The sequence below is a fragment of the Schistocerca gregaria genome, chromosome 1 (genome assembly GCF_023897955.1).
Source record: "Schistocerca gregaria isolate iqSchGreg1 chromosome 1, iqSchGreg1.2, whole genome shotgun sequence".
NCBI classification, from domain to species: Eukaryota; Metazoa; Arthropoda; class Insecta; order Orthoptera; family Acrididae; genus Schistocerca; species Schistocerca gregaria.
The window spans coordinates 973,528,652-973,550,923 of NC_064920.1; positions in this window are offsets into that span (position 1 = coordinate 973,528,652).

Genomic DNA, 22,272 nt, shown 5'->3' on the forward strand with positions numbered 1-22,272 from the left:
TCTCATCGCTGAAGACGACACGTCTCCATTCGTCCCTCCATTCAAGCTTGTCGCGACACCACTGGAGGCGGGCTGCACGATGTTGGGGCGTGAGCGGAAGACGGCCTAACGGTGTGCGGGACCGTAGCCCAGCTTCATGGAGACGGTTGCGAATGGTCCTCGCCGATACCCCAGGAGCAACAGTGTCCCTAATTTGCTGGGAAGTGGCGGTACGGTCCCCTACGGCACTGCGTAGGATCCTACGGTCTTGGCGTGCATCCGTGCGTCGCTGTGGTCCGGTCCCAGGTCGACGGGCACGTGCACCTTCCGCCGACCACTGGCGACAACATCGATGTACTGTGGAGACCTCACGCCCCACGTGTTGAGCAATTCGGCGGTACGTCCACCCGGCTTCCCGCATGCCCACTATACGCCCTCGCTCAAAGTCCGTCAACTGCACATACGGTTCACGTCCACGCTGTCGCGGCATGCTACCAGTGTTAAAGACTGCGATGGAGCTCCGTATGCCACGGCAAACTGGCTGACACTGACGGCGGCGGTGCACAAATGCTGCGCAGCTAGCGCCATTCGACGGCCAACACCGCGGTTCCTGGTGTGTCCGCTGTGCCGTGCGTGTGATCATTGCTTGTACAGCCCTCTCGCAGTGTCCGGAGCAAGTATGGTGGGTCTGACACACCGGTGTCAATGTGTTCTTTTTTCCATTTCCAGGAGTGTATTTATCAATGAAGTTATGCCATTTACTGTAGAGAATTGTGTAAACTGTTTCTCAAAATTTAGTGAGATTCCATTTGCAGAGAACCACTTAATAATTTTCTGAAAGACATTATTTGCAACTTCCTCAGCTGATTCTTGCTTCTTGGGTGTGATTACTATACTTGCATGGTCAGCAAGAAGAACTAACTTTGCACCTTCATGAATGTAGAGTGGTAAGTCGTTAATATATATTAAGAACAATAAGGGACCCAAGACTGAACCCTGTGGGACACCATTCTTGATACCTTCCTAGTTAGAGGACTCTGCTGATTTTTGTAGACTATCTGTACTGTTAATTTCAACCTTCTGCATTCTTCCAGTTAAGTATGAATTAAACCATTTGAGCACTGTCCCACTCATATCACAATACTTAAGCTTATCTAGAAGAATGTCATGATTCACACAATCAAAAGCCTTTGAGAGATCACAAAATATCCCAATGGGTGATGTTCGGTTATTCATTGCATTTAATATTTGATTAGTGAAAGCATATATAGCATTTCCTGTTGAAAAGCCTTTCTGAAAAGCACATTGACATTTTGTTAGTACTTCATTTTTACAAATATTTGATGCTACTCTTGAATTCATTACATTTTCAAGAATTCTGGATACAGCTGTCAGAAGTGAGATTAAGCGGTAGTTGTTAGCATCAGATCTATCCCCTTTTTTATGCAATGGTTTAACAATAACATATTTTTGTCTATCGGGAAAAATTCCCTATTTCAGTGAGCTACTACATATGTGGCTGAGAATCCTACTTATTTGTTGGGAAAAACCTTTTAGTACTATGCTGGAAATGCTATCAATTCAATGTGAGCTTTTACTTTTGAGTGAATTTATTGTTTTCTTAATTTCAGTAGGAGAGGTGGGTTGAATTACAGTTTTGTCAAATTGCGTAGGTACTGCCTCTTTCATATACTGCCTTGCATTTTATAATGAATAACTGGAACCCATTTTCTGTACAACAGTTAAAAAATGATTATTAAAGTTTTCTACTTCTGACGTATTATGAACAAGTGCTCGTAACTTTTAAGGTATACATTTTCGAGCACATTTTTACTGGACTTTTTTGTTTTGGTCCATACTACCACTTCCCAAAATATGGAAAGCAAAGAGCTTGCAGTAGAAGACACTTGACAGCAGCGAAGATCAAGAATCTCTTAAGGTAAGCGTTTTAGCCCCATGTTTACTTGACTTTTTTTGTTTCGAATGATCATTCCTGCTATATCCCTGAATATTGACGACAGCTTCTGAAACACCCTGTACTCATGTGAGAATAAGGCTTTTGGAGCAATTTAGTACTTCATTTCCAGTGCAGGGTTTACAAACGAGCAAAGATGAGTTAAACGTAGCCTACAGGCCTAGAATTTAGACCATATGTTCAATAAGCAGGAACAAATAAGGTACACAAAAGATGTATCTTATTAGGATGTGTCCTATTCATATCACGAGATATGAACGGAAGACACCTTAGTCTCTAAAAAGCGTCAGTGCGAACTGATTGTCCCCCTTACACAATGCGAGATGATCTTTCTCAAGTTAAGCAGCACTGAATACCTGATCCATATGGATATGTTCTATACGGCTACAAAACCTTAGTAGACATAAAAACAAACTAGATTCATTATTTTTCTGTGCTTGGTTGCCAGCCACATTAAACTCTGTGTCTCAGCATGCTGGACGATGAAGGAGCTGCTAGGCTAGATGACAGAATGCCAAAAAGATCTCAGTTTCCTTTCAGAACCTATCCCGTAAGTCAATGTGAAAGATTACTACACCAGTGTGTGGCTGTATCAAGAATTTATTTGACCAAGCTAACAGTGGTAGAAAATTACGACACTGATTTATGGCAGTGTGTGATGCCTGGATGTGGGAGATGATGTAAGGGTATGAAATAGTGTTATAAATTTCAGTAGAATACGGGTAAAGGTTTATCCATTTCATATTCCTTCAGACGTTTCAGTTCTTAAAAAGAAATAAAAAAATAAAAAAATCGCTCCTTCGTCCTCCTGTCTACACTTTGAGTAGTTTTCCAACCAAGCGTCCAACTGAGGTTTCGGCATTTCGTATTAAGGAAGCTGACAAAGTGAGACTATTTTTGCAAGGTTTCATTTTTCTGCATGCACGTTCTGCATCTTCAGCGCATGGTTTCTACTACCTTCAGAATTCCCATACCATTGATCATCGCTGATTCTTCCACAACAGGAAGAAGGCGCGAAATTCTATCTGCGCCGCAGTTTCTACTTTCCTTTGTTTCACAACCGCTCATGACATTTTTCTTACACTGACTGCCATCGAAGCCAACCTTCCAAAGCAGTAATCTCGGTGATTTGATTTAGATAGCACTTCCTGATCGATTTAATAATTTTAGAATGTGTTTGAACAGGGTGTACACAAAAGAATATCGATCAGTGCAAATTAATTTCGAAGTAGCTACAAAGCAGTAATAGTGTCTTAACAAGTGAGTGGACATCTGTTCTTGATGTATCAGGAAGAACAAGAGATACGTATTGCAACATTTTTTTCCATTCCTTACATATCTACTACAACTTAAAGCACAATTTCCTTTAAATATTTACTCATGCCTAAGAACCGGTATGGCGCAGAATCGTCAAGTGTTTTCAAACATATGTCATCGTAATTCATAATTTACATAGAAAAAAAGCTGTTAAACTCAATGAGGTCTCTCAGCGAATTCATGGTTTAAGCCCCCGAACGATGGGACCTAAATCGTCCTCTACTGAACTTGTCTTCTTTGCACAAGCAACTATGACGCAGTTTTTAAATTTCTCACGTCTACTACTATTTCTTTAAACTTATTCCAGACGAGAGTCCATTGTTATAATCTCTGTAGCAAGAAGCAGTAGGTTGCATTTTTGTAGCCCCTACACTCATTTATTATGGGTTATTACGGTTTATTATGTTTGATTTCCTGCCTTTCTTGCAGCAAAATTCTCGAAATGCGTTGTGCTAAGCATAAAAAAATAAGTAACTGGGGCAGTTTTCATTATTAAAACCACAAACCACTAGTGTCCTCTTTGAATTGAACTTTCACAAAATTTGTATATTATTGGGTTAACACTGTTCTCACTAGAGCCTTCTCAGGAAGTATCTTCTGCGAAACTGCGGGTATCTCACAATTTGCAGTTTACTATCATGGAGAGTGAATGGGATGCTTTGACGGATGGGATACTGTATCCCCTGTCCTGATTCACCACACGGCCAGAAAAGGTGACGACACAGGAACTATCTCTGCCTTTTTCTATTATAAAAGCAATTCAGTGATAGGAAAGTGCACTGAATTTCAGCTAACACATAATTGACGTAAAACATTGAGCTGCTAACTCAGAATATCAATATGTAGTACATCAATAAAGATTCAGAAAAATGGTTTACGGCGCACTGTAAGTTTCTACGCAGAAGGTGGTACTACAACACTAACTTTTCACTATATGCGCAACAACATTCTAAATGCTGATGATTAACTTCTGATTCAAAGAAAAAGATTTTGCCATCAGTTTCTTTCTCTACAAAAATTTTTATTTTTCATTCCAGTGTCACTCCCTTTTGGCAGGACTCTTAAAATTTATGAAAAAAGTCATATTTAGATATTAAAAACTGATTGATTTCGACAACCTTTTATGGTTCAATGAAATTAAGTCTACGTCGTGAAAGACGACAGTTTTTTTCTGGAATTACTTCATATGCAGGGTGGCCAGGTCGTCTTGATTCGCAGAGGCGTGATTCCGACTGTGGGAAAGCGCAGTTTTGATTTCTTATGTTAATGAAGCACGCTCCCAGTCCAAAGTTACGCCCATCGGAAATAAAACACGAAAGAAAACACTCCTCTGGATCGGTCTCTGATATTTTTTTCCGAGAAAGGCTCGATGTCCGGTAAACGACCTTCACACAACATTTGTAGTAAATATTCTGTGGCTATTGTATTACGAACTAAATAACGCTAGTTCTCTGGTACTGTATCGTTGCTCTATATGATAGGCGAAAAGACGATGCTGATGATGGAATGAAAAGAATGTCAGTTAATATTACTTTGTTCTACACTAACTTGAACCAGGAAGAATTCTTGATCCTTGCAGTGCATTCAGAGAGAGAACAGCTGTAATTAATCCGAAATCGCTTTCTACCCACAAAATAAAATGAGAGAAGGGCGAAGTGATCACGCGCGCTCGTCTGCCTTTATCAATATGTCCCAAAGGTGGGCAGAAATCCATAACGCTATGATAAGGCGGCGGTTATCTGCATTCTTTCGCGGCTTTGCTTCTGCTCTACAATTCACCTTGAAATGTAATTCGCCGACGATGAATGTTTGACTTAAAAACTACTCAGCTCATGGAAGATTGAAGACAGTGTACTCTGACAGAGTTTTGACCTTTCATCTCGGACGCAGATATGGTCACCGGACAAATTGTTAGTCTTCCCTTTCAAGCAACACGCTGGTTGTTTTAGAGTATTGTGGGTGTCCCAGAACTGGTCTCAGGGCTTCACTAGACGGTTCACCGCTGCCGTAAGTCATGGCAGTGAAGTGGTGTGTGTGTGTGTGTGTGTGTGTGTGTGTGTGTGTGTGTGTGTGTGTAATTAATACAATAAGACGGGCCGTCATGGAGGCGTGACGGCAAAGCGTTTGAGTGTGGCGGTAATCACACCGTGTCCTGTGTTGATGTATCAACAGTAATGTCCGATGTGCCTACAGCAAATGTAGTGCACTCGCAGTCACATAACTGTACGTAATAATACTGGTCACAACAAGACACTAACCGGCAAGAGTCTGAGACGAGTGTCACGCCCTCGCAATGGCGGTCGGTGTCAAACTCGTCACGAACTGCAACTGTCAGCGAATTCAAGTCCATTTCAAGCAGTATCCAAGCGAATGTTGCGAACGTAACTGCATATTTAGCGTTCTGAGGCGGAAATATCAATTTATTCACATTAAGTTAGTAATATTCGCCACAGTGGTAACACCGGTTCCTGTGAGGTCACCGAAGTTAAGCGCTGTCGGCCTGGGCTAGCACTTGGATGGGTAACCATCCGGCCAGTAGAGCGCTGTTGGCTAACGGGATTCACTCAGCCCTTGTGAGGCAAACTGAGGAACCACTTGACTGAGAAGTAGCGGCTCCGGTCTGACATAACGGCCGGGAGAGCGGTGTGCTGACTACATGCCCCTCCATATCCACATTCAGTGACGCCTGTGGGCTGAGGATGAAGCGGCGGTCGTTCGGTACCTTGGGCCTTCATGACCTGTTCGGTAGTAGTTTAGTTTAAGTTAATATTCAAAAGTCAGAATATACAACATAGCCGTTTAAGGTACATGGGGCGTGCGGCCACGCGCTTAGCACAGCCCACCGGCCGAGACTCCCTTCACAACTTCTCTTACTAAAGGAGACAAAAAATAAATGATAAGCAAACGGTTACTGAGAAGCAGCAGTGACTGCAATAGCCACTCATCTGTTACTACGGCTATTTTTATAAGTGCCAATAGTGCTTGGAGGCTTCTGTTCACTGAAGCGCTTACTATGCTTTCTCATCATCTGACCTCTGACCGCGTATAAATGAGCAGAGGAGATGGACGGCCATCTATAAGGAATTATATACTTAATAGAAATAACTGTTACACTAACTACATAAAGGGACTGTAAGAAATTCGTGCGACTGAGGAAATAGCAGTCAATGGGTGGGTATAAGCTATTTTTCTGTGGCAGTTATAACTGTCAGACTGCATGTGATATCCCGAATGATTTTCACTCTGCAGCGGAGTGTGCGCTGATATGAAACTTCCTGACAGATTAAAACTGTGTGCCGGACCGAGACTCGAACTCGGAACCTTTGCCTTTCTCGGGCAAGTGCTCTACCAATTTTGGAAGGTAGACGAGGTACTGGCAGAACTGAAGTTGTGAGGGTGGGTTGTGGGTCGTGCTTGGGTAGCTCAGTTGTTTGGCCTTTATAATACAGGGTGTTTATAAATGAATATCGGGATTTTAACGCTTCATAATCTTTATTATATAAAACTTACAGTTATAAATGATATGTCAAATGAAAGAGCAACTCAAACAGTTTCACCAAGAACCTTATAAATGTTCAATGTGAGAACCATTTGTCACACGGCACACATCAAGTCTATAGCCGAGTTCTTCCCAAAGGTTAAGTGTGTCTTCAGTGATTGTAGCAACAGCTGCTTCAATGCAGTTTCTTAATTCAGGGAGGTGTGCTGGTAGCGGAGGAACGTACACGCGATCCTTGATGAAGGAAAAAAGTGCATGGCATTAGGTCGTGTGAACGTGGAGGCCATGCAAAGCAAACCCTGTCATTGGGCCCCTTGCGGCCTATCCAGGGCTTGGGTACAGTGAAGTTCAACCATTCGCGTACTTCGCTGTTATGTAACATTTATAAGGTTCTTGGTAAAATTGTTTGATCTCCTCTTTCATTTGACATATCACTTATAACTAAGTCTAATATAATAAATATTATAAAGGGTTAAAACTCCGATATTTATTTATAAACGCCCTGTACACTACTTGCTCATGGTGCCGGCACGGAATCTCAGCGTGTTCGGTCAAAGGGTTAGTTACCCTCTGTAACCAAAAATTGAGTGAACGGTCAACGAAGGACCTAAATGGGTGTCATCCGATGTCCACCGCGAACAAATTCAGCGAACAGTATACAACAAAATGAGACAAAAAAAAGGTTGGTAAGAGCTCTTGCCCTCGAAAAGCGGAGGTCCCGAGTTCGAGTCTCGGTCCGGCACACAGTTTAATCTGCCAGGAAGTTGCATGTCATCTGTTTACGGAAATGTGTATTTTGATTTGGTGCTATCTGACTTCTTTCAGTGACCACAACGAATTCGTGCGACTGTGGAAACAGCCGTCAGTAGATGACTTTCAGCTATTTTTCTGTGGTTATTATAATATTCGCTCATGGTTTCTGTTCTCTGGGAATTACGGGTTGTTACTGTTCCATGTAAACTAGAAGTTGGTAATTGCCTCAAACTGCAGTAGGTCATAGCAGGCGATGAATTTCCGGAGAGCATGGATATTCGAGTGAAACAAGTATTTTCATAGTTCTTCGGAAATAACCACTGACCGTTAGAGGGTTCTACGGCGTTGACAAATAACTGGACCCATATTTCTCTTAACACAATCCGCATTCCGCCAGACATGCAGTTGCCGTTAACTTGTATGCGGCACCTGTTAGCCTGGTACTGCACACCAGAATCAACTTACACAACTACCAAACCAAACGAAAATTGTTAAATATCTCAAAGTAAGTTTTGCAGATTTGACGATAGGACCGCAATGAAACAAAATAAAATTTAAAAATAATAATTAACAAAAAAATTTCAAAACCAGGTGTGACGTCACACAACTGAACCGCAGCGTATCTACAGACACCGAACGTCATTTTGCAGGCGGTCAGACGTAACTGTCATCTTCTGAGGAATTCGGAACTAAAAATATCTGACAGTTATAAGTAGCTGTTAAGAGCAACTGGTATAACAAAATAGCCACAACCGTGATAAGCGGTACTCCTAAAAACGTTTGGCCCGCCTATAGTTCTCACCTCGCAGCATCGAGTGTTCCCTTAGGTCGGTGTAAGGCTACTGCAATAACAGCAGTAGGGGGGGAAGCGTTGGGGGAGGTATCACGAGCCCTGTAAATATTATTCAGTAAAATCTGGTCTCCAGTTTAAAAAAGTCAAAAAAATGGTTCAAATGGCTCTGAGCACTACGGGACTTAACATCGTAGGTCAACAGTCCCCTAGAACTTATAACTACTTAAACCTAACTAACCTAAGGACATCACACACATCCATGCCCGAGGCAGAATGCGAACCTGTGACCGGAACAGTCGCGCGTTTCCGGATTGAGCGCCTAGAACCGCTAGACCACCGTGGCCGGCTAAAAAATTCTATTTTAGAATGTTAGCAGGCTCCATCACGCTAGTCCCACTATCGAGAGCACCTTTATTGATCTTTCTATTTTGTCTTAAACGGCACAGCTTTGAAGAACACGGCGGCAGTCATTCTGCCAGTGGACCGACAAAAAATAGGGATTTCCATTTTGTCCCAGTCGGTCACCGGCCTTCGCGGAAATGCCAGTAACATTTGATGTCACTGACCGGCGTGGTACACACACCTTGTCTGCTAGGCAAACTGCGCCGTCTAGGCCAGCAGGCGGTTTGGGATTTCCACTGCTAATCCACGAGCTGGCATCTTCGCGTAAAGATCCCTCATGTTTCCGGTATCTTGGCTCGAAACTCAGTCGGGTGTGAAGTACGAAGGCAGTCTGTGATCTTTGTGTGGTGCTATAGGAGCCTGTGATTTTTTTTAAATGTTAGAGTGTCGAATGTGTGACACCCTAAACGGCAGTTACGGCAAAAGGGTTCACTAAATGTATTTTTAATGCTTATTGGCAGTGTTTCAGTGAATGTACGGAGTGATGAAGAGAATGTAGTGCTACTGAAGCTTCGTCAGTTGACAATGCTGAAGAAAATTATGTTTCGTGCAAGCAAGAATTAGTGGGTGAGGACTCTGATCCACTAGCGGAACTACCTAACAATAATGTCACTATGGAAGGAACCGGAGCAGGCCAAGATCTTCAAGGCGAAAGAAAATCAGCAAACAAAGGTCATGGCTTTCAAGTTGTTGATCTTAGCGATCCAGGAACCTGGTCGGATATTATAAACGATAATTTTAGGATAAAAACAATTAAGGAAGTCTGCAAGACATTGCACTAAAAAAATGTTACATTTCCTGTGGATGGCGAGACAAGGAGGTGTTCTACTGTTTATTCTCGAACAAAAAATGCTGTGCATTTGTTGCAAGTTGTTCAATTCGAATGCTGCCGCTATCACAATAGATGGTTTAAGATACTGGCGAAGTTTGTTAAAAGTTCTCTCTGACCATGAACTGTTCCGCAATCATATTATTCAAATGTGCAAATGGAAAGAGCTTTCGCAGAGAATTAAAAACTCAAAATTAATTGATAAGGCAACTCAAGGACAAACTGATTAGGAAGCAAATAGGTGGAGAACGGTTTCCTAAAGTTATTTTCTATAGTATGTTTTCTCGTCGAAAGAAATCTTCCATTAACAGCCGACCATGACATGATGGCAACTTCAGGTAATGGAAGCTCTTTAAGGTGAGAAGAATTAATGGATAATTTTGATCCTTTGTTAAATGATCATATTAACCGTGTAGATAAACCTGGAAGGTTGCTTACATACTTACGCACGGACATACAAAATGAAATCGTTAGCATAATTTGCGATGAGACTGTATCTATCACGAAGGATACCATAGTCAAAATGAATCTTATTCACTAACATTGGACTGTATACAAGATTTAAGTCACTAAGGACGATTAAGCTTGGTTTTAAGAGTGGGAGATGCGTTATCCAAACTAGTTGCAACTGAATTTATTTTTTTAAGCGAGTGGAACTACCGGGAAAGGTTATTTGAAATTACATAACCTTGGCATTCCACTTGCAGATTTTAGGTGACGATCTTACGATAACGGGAGCAGCATGAAGGGCAAAACAGTGGTTCTCATATCATCGAAGAAAATACAAGAGATCCTTATATCCCTTGCTGTACTCATAGCTTGAACTTGGTTATTAGTGATGCAGTCAAATCATCTATAACTGCGCTACATTTTTTTGGCATGGGCCAAAGATTGTTCACATTTTTTTATGCTTGTGTGAAGCTCTTGGAAGGACTCAAGAATCACGTAAATCTGACTCTGATGCCGGGATACGAGATAGGAGGCTGTGTGTGAACGTGTGTGGCTCTCAAATGGCTCTGAGCAGTGTAGGACTTAGCTTCTGAGGTCATCAGTCCCTTAGAACTTAGAACTACTTAAATCTAACTAACCTAAGCACATCACACACATCCATGCACGAGGCAGGTCGCGTGGTTCCAGACTGCAGCACCTAGAACCGCTCGGCCACACCGGCCGGCTCAGGATGTGAGATCTGAACATACTAACATAAGACTTACATTATCAGAGTTAACAAGACATGTAAAAATGATCCTATGTGTTTCAATAAAGTGTGCCCTTTTGAAAGAAATCTTAATATTTACGTTTTCTTTGTGTGTTGTGATATGATATAATGTAATTTCCCTTGTCAACAGAGTTTGGCAAGAAGATATGCAATTAGACACTAAACTATAATTAATAAAATCAACATTTAGTGTTATTGAACTATATAGAGCCAAGGGTTTTGAAAAAGCTAAGAAAGAAGCAGAGGAATTGGTTGCATCTTTAGGAAATGTCACTGAGTTAATAGAATCCAGTTCTGCAACTATTAAAAGACAGTTTTCTTACGAAAATAGGGATGAACCCATTTCATGGGAAGTGTCGCCCTAACCGCCGTCTGCTTCACGTCTGCTGTGCAGCGAGCTACCTTAATTTAAGTATTAACTGTATTTTTCTTACTTGTCACTTCTTCTTCCGTGTGTTTTTGCTTTTAGGAAGCTTTAATTGTTGAGTGCTAGTAATAGTGTTCCATAGATTTCGTGTTTGTTTTGAATACAGTCAGAGAGAGTCCCTTTAGTCAGCCATAGTGCCAGTAGTGCTAGTGTTTGTTTCGAATACAGGTCAAAGACAGGTAGTGCTATTTTCATTATTTTCTACAAGAAGTGGTTAGCAATCACAGTTTAGTCAATAATCAGCCGCCTTTAGTGAATTAGCAGTCTAGTTAAAAGTTGATTAAGTCTCTTCAGTAAATTGATTCCTTAGGATGGATAGGATGTGTGACTGCTGTGTACGGACGCAAGAGGAGCTGGCCATTCTTCGCGAACAGCTGAGCGTGTTGATGGCCGCGGTCAGCCGTCTTCAGGCTGCTGCCTCTGAGTGTAGCGGCAGTGGGGAGTCTGGTGCGTCGCAAGGTACACCCCAGGTGTTACATGCTTCACCCACTGTCCCTGCTGTCGAGACATCTTCGCGGGTACCGGGCGCGGTTAGGCCACCCTCTCCCCAAGGGGAGTGGCGGGTTCAGCGGCGTTCACGGCGCACGAGGCGGAGGGTCAAGGTGGAGGCTGGCCGTGTGGCGTTGCCCGCTCTGCCTGTGAGTGGACATGTGGCTGCTCCTTCAACAAGGTCCGAGCAGGCACACGGGGGGATTGGTTTATTAGTTATTGGGAGCTCCAACGTTAGGCGGGTGATGGAGCGCCTTAGGGAAATAGCCGAAAGGTCGGGGAAGAAGGCCTGTGTTCACTCTGTCTGCTTGCCGGAGGGGTCTCATCCGAGATGTGGAGGAGGCCCTACCTTCGCCGATAAAGAGCACTGGGTGCACCCGACTGCAAATTGTTGCTCATGTCGGCACCAATGACTCCTGCCGTCTGGGTTCAGAGGTCATCCTCAGTTCGTACAGGCGGTTGGCGGAGTTGGTGAAGGCGGAAAGCCTCGCTCGCGGGGTGGAATCAGAGCTAACTATTTGTAGTATCGTTCCCAGAACCGATCGCGGTCCTCTTGTTTGGAGCCGTGTGGAAGGCTTAAACCAGAGGCTCAGACGATTCTGCGGAGAGCTAGGGTGCAAATTTCTCGACCTCCGCTATCGGGTGGAGAAATGTAGGGTCCCCCTGAATAGGTCAGGCGTGCACTACACGCCAGAAGCGGCTACGAGGGTAGCGGAGTACGTGTGGAGTGCGCATGGGGTTTTTTTAGGTTAGAGAATTCCCTCCCTAGGCCCGACAAGACGCCTCCTGAGACGCGGCAAGGCAGGAGTAGGCAAAATGCAACAGGGAATAACAATATTAATGTGCTAATAGTAAACTGCAGGAGCGTCTATAGAAAAGTCCCAGAACTGCTCTCATTAATAAACGTTCACAACGCCCATATAGTACTAGGGACAGAAAGTTGGCTGAAACCACATGTAAACAGTAATGAAATCCTAAACTCAGATTGGATTGTATACCGCAGAGACAGGCTGGACAGTGAAGGGGGAGGCGTGTTTATAGCGAAAAGAAGTGCAATAGTATCGAAGGAAATTGACGGAGATTCGAATTGTGAAATGATTTGGGTGAAGGTCACGGTTAAAGCAGGCTCAGACATGGTAATTGGATGTCTCTATAGGCCCCCGGGCTCAGCAGCTGTTGTGGCTCAGCACCTGAAGAATAATTTGGAAAATATTTCGAGTAGATTTTCCCACCATGTTATAGTTCTGGGTGGAGATTTTAATTTGCCGGATATAGACTGGGAGACTCAAAGGTTCATGACGGGTGGCAGGGACAAAGAATCCAGTGAAATATTTTTAAGTGCTTTATCTGAAAACTACCTTGAGCAGTTAAACAGAGAACCGACTCGTGGCGATAACATATTAGACCTTCTGGTGACAAACAGTTAATGCAGAACAGGGAATCAGCGATCATAAAGCGGTTACTGCATTTCAGCCGTAAATAGAAATAGTAAAAAAGGTAGGAAGATTTTTCTGTTTAGCAAAACTGACAAAAAAGAGATTTCAGAGTACTTGATGGCTCAACACAAAAGTTTTGTCTCAATTACAGATAGTGTTGAGGATCAGTGGACAAAGTTCAAAACCATCGTACAATATGCGTTAGTTGAGTATCTGCCAAGCAAGATCGTAAGAGATGGAAAAGAGCCACCGTGGTACAACAACCGAGTTATAAAACTGCTGCGGAAGCAAAGGGAACTTACAGCAAACATAAACATAGCCAAAGCCTTGCACACAAACAAAAATTACGCGAAGCGAAATGTAGTGTGAGGAGGGCTATGCGTAAGGCTTTCAATGAATTCGAAAGTAAAGTTCTATGTACTGATTTGGCAGAAAATCCTAAGAAATTTTGGTCCTATGTCAAAGCGGTAGGTGGATCAAAACAAAATGTCCAGACACTCTGTGACCAAAATGGTACTGAAACAGAAGATGACAGACTAATGGCCGAAATACTAAATGTCTTCTTCCAAAGCTGTTTCACAGAGGAAGACTGCACTGTGCTTCCTTCTCTAGATTGTCGCACAGTTGACAAAATGGTAGATATCGAAATAGACGACAGAGGGATAGAGAAACAATTAAAATCGCTCAAGAGAGGAAAGGCCGCTGGACCTGATGGGATACCAGTTCGATTTTACACAGAGTACGTGAAGGAACTTGCCCCCCTTCTTGCAGCGGTGTACCGTAAGTTTCTAGAAGAGCGAAGCGTTCCAGATGATTGGAAAAGGGCACAGGTCATACCCGGTTTCAAGAAGGGACGTCGAACAGATGTGCAGAACTATAGACCTATATCTCTAACGTCGATCAGTTTTAGACTTTTGGAACACGTATTATGTTCGAGTATAATGTATTTTCTGGAGACTAGAAATCTACTCTGTAGGAATCAGCATGGGTCTCGAAAAAGACGGTCGTGTGAAACCCAGCTCGCGCTATTCGTCCACGAGACTCAGAGGGCCTTAGACACGGGTTCACAGGCAGATGCCGTGTTTCTTGACTTCCGCAAGGCGTTTGACACAGTTCCCCACAGTCGTTTAATGAACAAAGTAAGAGCATACGGACTATCAGATCAATTGTGTGATTGGATTGAGGAGTTCCTAGATAACAGAACGCAGCATGTTCTTCTCAATGGAGAGAAGTCTTCCGAAGTAAGAGTGATTTCAGGTGTGCCGCACGGGAGTGTCATAGGACCGTTGCTATTCACAATATACATAAATTACCTGGTGGATGACATCGGAAGTTCACTGAGGCTTTTTGCAGATGATGCTGTGGTGTATCGAGAGGTTGCAACAATGGAAAATTGTACTGAAATGCAGGAGGATCTGCAGCGAATTGACGCATGGTGCACGGAATAGCAATTGAATCTCAATGTAGACAAGTGTAATGTGCTGCGAATACATAGAAACATAGGTCCCTTATCATTTAGCTACAAAATAGCAGGTCAGCAACTGGAAGCAGTTAATTCCATAAATTATCTGGGAGTACGCATTAGGAGTGATTTAAAATGGAATGATCATATAAAGTTGCTCGTCGGGAAAGCACATGCCAGACAGATTCATTGGAAGAATCCTAAGGCAATGCAATCCGACAACAAAGGAAGTAGGTTACAGTACGCTTGATCGCCCAGTGCTTGAATACTGCTCAGCAGTGTGGGATCCGCACCAGATAGGGTTGATAGAAGAGATAGAGAAGATCCAACGGAGAGCAGCGCGCATCGATACAGGATCATTTAGTAATCGCGAAAGCGTTACTGAGATGATAGATAAACTCCAGTGGAAGACTCTGCAGGAGAGACGCTCAGTAGCTCGGTACGGGCTTTTGTTAAAGTTTCGAGAACATACCTTCACCGAAGAGTCAAGCAGTATATTGCTCCCTCCTACGTATATCTCGCGAAGAGACCATGAGGATAAAATCAGAGAGATTAGAGCCCACACAGAAGCATACCGATAGAGGTACTCAGGGTACCCTCTGCCACACACCGTCACGTGGCTTGCGGAGTATGGATGTAGATGTAGAAGGGTTAACTTCTTGTATGTATGGCAGACATCGCTATTCTGTCTTTAAGGAAAGATTTCAGCAGCTCAGCAACTGCTGTGACGTGTTCAGTGTTATCTTTGACATTAAGAACTTGGCAATAAAGAAATGTGATTTCATCAGAGAAGAAACATTAAGAGACTGCTAAATTTTGTTCAGGAGACAAGTCCTCAGCATCTTGCTAACGAATTGTCCCCTATGCTTCCACAAACTGCGAGCAAATGGTTCGAATTACTTCAATACGTCTTCAAAATGAACATGCAAGACGTTTTACCAAATGCAACAATTGCGTTAAGAATATTTTTGTGCATGTTAGTGTTTGGAGCTTGTGCGGAACGTATATTTTTCACGTTAAAGACCATTAAAAACTATCTCAGATCTTCAATGAGTAAAGAGTGGCTAAAAGGTCTTGCCATAATGACAGTGAAAGACTAAGTTAGGTTGACACGGAAAACCTAGTGAAGCTCTTCGTTGCTCAAGAAGTAAGAAAAGTGAAGATTTAGATGAGAAATTTTTAAAATAATGTTTTTACGATTTAGTAGGCTTTCCCCCTTTTTTACCGTTAGAATCTATTAAATTATATGCCAAATTGTGCGTGCTTTATAGCGGCGCATGTAACTTATTACTACCACGTCAGCCGGGCTTCGCTCGTAACGCCTGTGAACTATTACGAGGCGTGTTTATCAAGTAAGTACAGTTTTGAAATTAAAAAAAAGACGTGCTAAGATACCTCAATAATTTTGTTTTTACATGAAAGCCTGTATCTTAATCTACTTTTCTACAAAATTTCCGTCAATATTGAGGCACTTGACATGACGTTGTACCAGATTTTTGAATACCCTCCTCATAGAAGTCTGCCGCCTGACTTGTTAACCACTGCATCACCACTGTTTTGACTTCGTCATTGTCTTGAAGACTCTGACCGCCCAGATGTTTCTTCAAGCGCAGGAACAAATGGTAGTCACTGGACGCAAGATCGGTGCCGTATGGAGGATGATCTAGAGTTTCCCACAGGAAAGATGTGAGATCTTTGGTCTGATTCGCCACATGCGGACGGGCATTGTCTTGCAGCAAAACGATGCTCTTGCTCAACTTCCATGGACTGTTGCTCTGATTCTGGTGTGACGTAGGCCACTCATGTTTCATCGCCCGTAAGTATTTGGCTTAAGATACCATCACCGTCGTTGTGGTACCGCTCAAGGAAAGTCAATGCAATGTCTAAGCGTTTGGTTTTTGCACATCCGTCAACATTTTCGGTACCCAACGTGAGCACAATTTTCGGTAAGTCAAGTGCTCGGTCAGAATGGCATAAAAAACACTACGAGAAACATTAGGAAAGTCATCCCGCAAGGAGGAAATTATAAAGCGTCTGTTTTCTCTCACCTTATTCACTTCCTGCACCAAACTTTCATTAACGACCGAAGGAGACCCTCTCCGCTGTTCATCATGCACACTTCTGCGGCCATCTTTAAATGCTTTCACCCACTTTTTTACCATTCCATCGCTCATAATGTTTTCTCCGTAAACTGCACAGATCTCACGATGAATATCGATCGCTATTAGGCCGTTATCACGAAGAAATCTTATAACAGCCCGTACGTCACAGTAGGCGGGACTCACGATTATTGGAGGCATTTTAAATACTCAGTACACAACGTAAATAAGGAAGAATCAGACGGTAATGGCGTCTGTGCGTAGATTAAGGTACAGGCTTTCATTTAAAAAGAAAATTGAGATCTTAGCAAGTCTTTTTTTTAATTTCAAAGCGGTACATACTTTTAAAAAAACACGCCTCGTACTATGGTGTGGTCATCGGTGACAAAGGACCACGAAAACTTAATTTAAGAATGTATATAAATACATTTTATTTCTACGACAACTCTCGCCGGCTGCTTGTATTGAATGTAGAAAAATATCAACCAAACAATATGGAAACCCAGCGTTGAATCAGCCGCTATTATTTGATAAAAAGTAAACTTTGTGCTGAAACGCTCAGTTGTTAAAGCCGTTCATGAAAAGGTTCGTTCATTTTAAATGCATATTAACATAATTTTGGTGCTCATTTTCCTTGTTTTAGTGTATATTTTTGCGGCTATTTTAACGCATAGGTGCTTACCTCTAACACAACAAAGCCAGCTGGCGACTTAGCTTGGGCAGCAGCACACTCTGTTTACAATAAAAATATTATGGGCGGAGTTATTGTGAAATCTACACTACCAGATATTCTAACAACTCGAGGTTAACACGCTACACTCCATATAAAAAATAACTGTGTTTTTAGCTACAACTACTAATTTACCCTCCTCTTCTTATGGACTTACCATGTGAGGTCACGGGTAAGCTACTACTTAGTAAGCACCTGGCGATTATGCACACATCCTTAAAAAGTCCTCAGTTCATGAATTTCATCGGAACTGTCTGAGCTGCAAACATATAACAATATCACGAAAATCGTTCAAAGTGTAAACAAAGTTACTGAGGCTTGGTAGCGGCCCAAAAATTTCTTAAACCAGCCCCGGTGGCCATTGTCCCTCAGGCGTTTAACCAGCAGTGTGGGAGCACGTAGTTCAAGCCGTAGATGGTTCTGTCATGTTTTGAGGGTATTATTCTTATTATGTGTTGGACCACTCATCCGGAAAAGAAGGAAGGGAGGAAAATTAGAGCTTAATGTTCCGTCGACGACGGGGTCATTAGAGAAGAACACCAACTCGTATTAGGGAAGGATGGGGAAGGAAGTCGTCCATGTCCTTATGAAAGGTACCATCCTAGCATTTGCCGTAAGGGATTTGGAGAAAAACTAAATCTGGATGGTCGTACAGGATTTTTAACTGTCGTCCTGAGCCTGCACCACCTCACTCAGTTATTCATTCATTGGTCGAGTATGTTTACTACAACATTCTCGGTGACTGTTTCCCATTCTCGTGTATCTTCATAATGAATATTTTGTGGACAGTCACGTCTTCCCAGATGTTATAATCTACGTTTACAGGGCTGCATGCAAACGTTTCTCGTTTGCTGACATTCAGGCAATCCGTTGCAACTTGACTAGCCCGCTAGATCATCTGAACTCAATCCACATTAAATTTCTGGGACAACTTTGAACAGCAAATGAAAAGTAGTAACCAACATCCCCGCAAACTGACAGCTCTACGGGATGTTATCATAAGTGAGTTTTTCCACCTGCATATGAAATACATAATCGGTCTTGTGAGCTTACTTCAACAAACTGAGGCCATTACAAAAGCTAGATACGGTGTTAAACGGTATTAACGTGAGGTCTCCAGGATGATAACTTTTGTCTGGTGTGCTTACATTTACGTCTACGTTTACGTGATTACTCTGCAATTCGCAGTTAAGTGTCTGGCAGAGGGTTCATCGAACTACCTTTCAGCTATTTCTCTGACATTCCACTTTCGTATAACGCTCGGGAAGAATCCGCACTTAAATCTTACCTTGTGAGCTCTGACTTCTCTTACTTTGTTACCGTGATCATTACTCGCTACCTAGGTGCGCGCAAACTAAATCTTTTCACACTATGAGGGGAATGGTGATTGTACAGTAAATTTACTTTCGAAATCTTTTCTTGAAGAATTTACTTAATTTACTGACGACTCATCTAGAACATAGACACATTTGATCACACTAGGTGAGCGTGGAAGTAGTTGCCAGGATGTAACTGATGGAAAATAACCATTAACGAATGTTAATTTTATTCCTAAAAGCCTTTTCGAAACAGATTTAAAATTATCGGCAGAAAAGCACACTCGAATATCAAGTCACAGTTTTATTTAGAGGCAAAAACAATGTTAACAGTAGGAGCCTTCGGGCTGAGAAGCTTGCCTGCTCCCTTTCAACATGGTCGTAGTCATGACCGCTCACAACCTCTGAAAGAGTACACTGGTGCAAATCTGCAACACACCAGATTACTTTAAACAAAACAAAAAAAAATTAACAACCCATACGAACATGTAAACTATGCACCACGTAAGAGGAATGGAAATGGTACAACCCTCAAATTATTTGCCACAGAAAGTCCTTTTTTTTATTTATTTTATTTTTTTAAAGGACTTACGGTGGAAGAGTGGCAAGCTTATAACCTAAAATGACTAAATAAAAACCATGAAATGCAGACTTACATAAAATGTACAACATGCTCTACATTATACATATACCACCTCGCAAGCCGATAAGCAAGATGGAAACAAATTTCAAGAAATAGGCCTTTAAGCAATAAATTCGTTAACACCGAATCCGACAAACATGACATGGGCAGCTATTAACGTATGGCAGATTGACAGGGGCGGGGGGGGGGGGGGGGGGGGGGTTACTAAACAATCCGAACCGCAAATTGCTCTAAACCTCCCCAATTCCACAAGTGAAAAACGGAGAAGAATGGTGGTACGACCCCAAAACAAAGCGGCTGGTGACCTCGCCAAGAAAACAAGTAGAATTTAACAAGTAAATGAAGCAAAATATCTACACTCACTTCTAATAAACTGCGATTTCTGGCGAACTCCTGGCGCGGCACCCCCAACGCTCTCCCGAACCGTCCGCTGCCAGTATCTTCAAGGGACGCAGGAAGGTGCGCCGATCTCCTGTCACACATAATTGAAGCTCGCCCCGGCCAGCCCGATGTCGTGGTTCCGCTCCGGTTGCTCTCTTGTCAGCCACGAAGCCACCACCCCTTTCTATACGGCACTGCCCACTGGACTCACGTGGGACCCCTCACATGCGCCGACGCTCAAGGCGGACTAGTCATCTCGTGTCTCTGTGCGCGACCAATCAACCGACCGATCCAACCGCCAATGCCGTTGCCCGAGGAACTCTAGCAGACTGGCGGCCTATCGCGCAGACTCAGATGCAGGAACGCAGGCCCGACCGGGCGACCACTAGCTGAGTTCTGTTACTGGCGGAGTGGCAAGACTCTCATTTTCTGGCTTTAAAGTTTGATTCAAACGACAGACACAAACTGCCCCACACTGAGCCGGTTGACCAACTGACTAGAATCACCTCGACTGACCGACTCTACTCTACCGAGTTTTCTTCTTTATTGCAATTTTAATCACCTCATACAAGGCGGGCTGGCAGCAGCATATTATCCTGCTCTTCAGCCTTGAGTGGTACAATAATATGACATATAGGTGGCACAGACAATACAATAAAATCGGCGGGCAAAAAATGTAGATACAAAAAACAGTAAACATGAAGCCGTTCACGCTGGATGAGAAAAAAACACTAACACTTGTTGATACAGCGCACATAACACGGATGACTGCGACGGCACACGTGAACAGTGGTTGCGTGACGGCGAAAGGACACTGAGCACAAAACGAAGGCACACACACGAGACACTGATGGCGATGATTTCCGGCGCGCGAATGTTCACTGAGCGTGTGCGAGTCCGGGGACCGGCCAAGGGAGGAGGAGGAGCAAGGGGAGGGGGACAGGGAGAGGGGAGGGCAGATGCCATGGGCAAGGGAGACAGCAGGAGGGGAGGAAAACAAGGGGGGAGCCCGGGGGAAGAGGGGTGGAGGAAAGGGACGGGGGAAAAGGAAAGAGAAGGGAGGGAGGGAGCCAAGAGAAGAGGCCACAGGAAGTGGGGGTGGGTAGGATCAAAGTTGATAGGAGGGGTAGATCGAGGGGAGGAGGACATCATCAGGGAGGGGGAGCTGCCGGAAGCCACCTTGGGAGAGGGTAAGGAGGGTGGAGAGATGGAGACCGGGTGGGACGTGGGAATACAGGTACAGCAGCAGGTGTGGTTGGGAGAGGATGGGCGGGACAAGTGGGTGAGGAGGGTCGAGTTTGCGGGAGGTGTACAGGATCCGTATCCTTTCAAGGAAAAGCAGGAAATGGGGGAAAGGAATGAGATCGTACAGGATCCGCGTGGGGGAGTGGAGACGGATACGATAGGCGAGGCGGAGAGCATGGCGTTCAAGGATTTGAAGGGATTTATAAAAGGTAGGGGGGGGGGCGGAGATCCAGGCCGGATGGGCATAGCAGAGGATAGGGTGGATGAGGGATTTATAGGTGTGGAGGATGGTGGAGGGTTCCAGACACCACATACGGCCCAAAAGGAGCTTGAGGAGGCGGAGTCGGGAGTGTGCCTTGGCTTGGATTGTCCGGAGATGGGGGGGGTCCAGGAGAGGCGACGGTCGAGGGTGACGTCAAGGTACTTGAGGGTGGGAGTGAGGGCGATAGGACGGCCATAGATGGTGAGATAGAAATCAAGGAGGCGGAAGGAAGGGGTGGTTTTGCCTACAATGATCGCCTGGGTTTTGGAGGGATTGACCTTGAGCAACCACTGGTTGCACCAAGCGGTAAACCAGTCAAGATGGGATTGAAGAAGGTTTTAGGAGCTCTGCAGGGTGGGGGCAAGGGCAAGGAAGGCGGTGTCATCGGCAAACTGGAGAAGGTGGACGGGGCTGGCGGCGGCGGCATGTCCCCCATATACAAAAGGTACAGAAGGGGGGAGAGTACAGAGCCTTGGGGCACACCGGCTGAGGGAAAAAAGGTGTAGGAATCTGTGTAATGGATGGTGACGTAGGAAGGACGGCGGGAGAGAAAGGAGCCGATCAGACGGACGTAATTAATGGGAAGGGCGAAGGTTTGGAGCTTGAAGAGGAGACCGGAATGCCATACGCGGTCATAAGCACGTTCGAGGTCCAGGGAGAGGAAGATTGCAGAGCGATGGGAATTAAGCTGTTCAGAAAGGAGATGAGTGAGGTGAAGGAGAAGGTCGTCGGAAGAGAAGGATGGCCGAAAGCCACACTGGGTGATGGGAAGGAGGTGGTGCTGGCGGAGATGCTGGTGGATGAGGCGGGTGAGGATAGATTCCAGGACCTTGCTGAAGACCGAGGTAAGGCTGATGGGATGGTAGGAGGAGAGAGTGGATGGCGGTTTACCAGGTTTAAGGAACATCAGGATACGTGAGGTTTTCCACAGGTCGGGGTAGTAACCGGTGGACAGGACTACGTTGTAGAGCGTGGCCAGGGTGGAGAGGAAAGAGACAGGAAGCTTCACAAAGGTG